The sequence below is a fragment of the Hemitrygon akajei genome, chromosome 18 (assembly GCF_048418815.1).
Source record: "Hemitrygon akajei chromosome 18, sHemAka1.3, whole genome shotgun sequence".
NCBI lineage: Eukaryota > Metazoa > Chordata > Chondrichthyes > Myliobatiformes > Dasyatidae > Hemitrygon > Hemitrygon akajei.
In genome coordinates this window covers 62,606,753-62,608,782 of record NC_133141.1, presented here as the reverse complement: position 1 = coordinate 62,608,782, position 2,030 = coordinate 62,606,753, and the positions used below count along the sequence as shown (strand labels likewise).

Below are 2,030 nucleotides of genomic sequence, written 5' to 3'. Positions count from 1 at the left end.
ATCAGTAGTCACTTGCAGCACTTGTGAAATGACAGAATCTTATTAATAAACATCTATTAGTAAGTTTTTCTCTGAAAAGTTCTCCTTAAAATAAACTTAAATTATGAAATTGATTACCAGTTATGCATGAATGCGGTGTAAGCACAGAGTTCCTGTGACTTGTGCAAAACAGACTTAACAAATGCTTTAGGCATTCAGCATTACACTCTATGATCGACTGCTTAAACCATCAGTTTCATTTAGGAAATAACAAGATACATCTCTAATCAAAATAATTTCTAGTAGCTTTGTTCAAGCTTTGCTTCAGGAATGGTGCTTATTATGTAACTAATGGAAAATACTATGTAACTAAAAGGATTTGTAAATATTGGTAATCGATAGATGAAATTAAGAACAGGGAAATCCTTGTTCCATATCAGTACTATCAAATTCACTTTTCTATACTTGTTATTCTGTATAATTGTTGCTTGAATTTCCAGCATCTGCAGATTTCCTCGTGTTTGAATTGTTGAATGTCGTTTTTTTTTGTTGCATGTCATACCCTGACCAACACATTACAGCAAATTCACAATACATGTAAATGTAGATGGAGAATGAAGTTGATCTTTGCTTGTTTAAAACCAAGAAAATCATGCTCAGATTTAATCTCCTGCCAGTCTTGTTACCATGGTAATAATAGTTTACCCAAGCTCAACACATTATTTTCTCTCCTCTACTAAAGCAGTTCACTGACTTGCTTTCATTCTGATTTCGTGGGTTCTGAGGTCGCTGTTAAATCCAGTTTTGGGGATCAGTGTATTAGGGATACAAAATTAAAAAGGGTAGCAAATACAGTACTCAAAGTGTTATATCTCAATGCACGGTGTATAAGAAATAAGGTGGATGATCTTGTTGCACTGTTACAGATTGCCAGGTATGCTCTTTTGCCTTAAGGCTTCTCAGTTACCATGGCTGCCCTAAGACCTCTTATCAAGCATAACATTGTGAAGAAACACAGGAAGGAATTCATCTGTCACCAGTCAGATCACTAAATTGATCGTGAAAATTGCGCGTAACTGGCAGAAAACAAGGGGTATTGACAATAGAGTTCGCCGGAGACTTAAGGGTCAGATCCTTATGCCAAACATTGGTTATGGCAGCAACAAGAAGACCGAACACGTTACCCTCGGGATTCAAAAAATTCTTGGTTCACAATGTGAAGGAGCCGGAAGTTTTGATGATGAGCAACAAGACATATTGTGCTGAGATTGCTCACAATGTCTTTTCCAAAAACTGCAAGACAATTGTGGAGAGGGCAGCCCAGCTTGCTATCAAGATCACCAATCCCAATGCCAGGTTATGCAGTGAAGAGAATGAATAGCCTTCTGACTGAACTATATCTAATTCTTTAATAAAATGTTTAAAATAATTAAAAAAAAAGATTGTCAGGTATGATGTTGTGGCCACCACTGAATCATGGCTGAAAGATGGTTGTAGTTGGGAGCTGAATGTCCAAGGTTACATTTTGTATTGGAGTGATATAAAGGAAGGCACAGGGGGTGGTGTGGAACTACTGGTAAAGAATAGCATTAAATCAGTAGAAAAATGTGAGTTAAGAAACTGCAAAGGTAAAAGGACCCTGATGGCAGTTATACAGCCTCCCCAACAGTGGCTCAGATGTGGACCACAAATTTCAATGGGAAATAGAAAAAACGAGTCAAAAGGGCAATGTTATGGTAGTCATGGGAGATTTTAACATGCGGGTCGATTGGGAAAATCAGGTTGGTAGTGGATCTAAGGAGAATGAGTTTGTTGAATGCCTAAAAGATGGCGTTTTAGTGCAGTTTGCCATTGAACCTACTAGGGGATCAGCATGGCTGTATTCAGTGGGACCGGGGCCCCTGGGCTGGAGCCCCTGATGGGCCCCTGCTGACACCATAAAATGCTGCTGTACCAAGCAAAAAAAATGCAAGAACAAGAGCCAAGGTGGTACTGGTCTAAATATCAAAGCTGTGGACCAAGACATTGGTTTAGTACAATACGTAGGCTAT

The 2,030-nt window shown here is 38.7% G+C and overlaps 1 pseudogene; it reads left to right on the top strand.

Annotated features, from left to right (window-relative positions):
* Window positions 1-947: 947 nt before the first annotated feature.
* LOC140741610 (large ribosomal subunit protein eL32 pseudogene) lies at window positions 948-1,419 on the top strand (annotated as a pseudogene).
* Window positions 1,420-2,030: the final 611 nt, after the last annotated feature.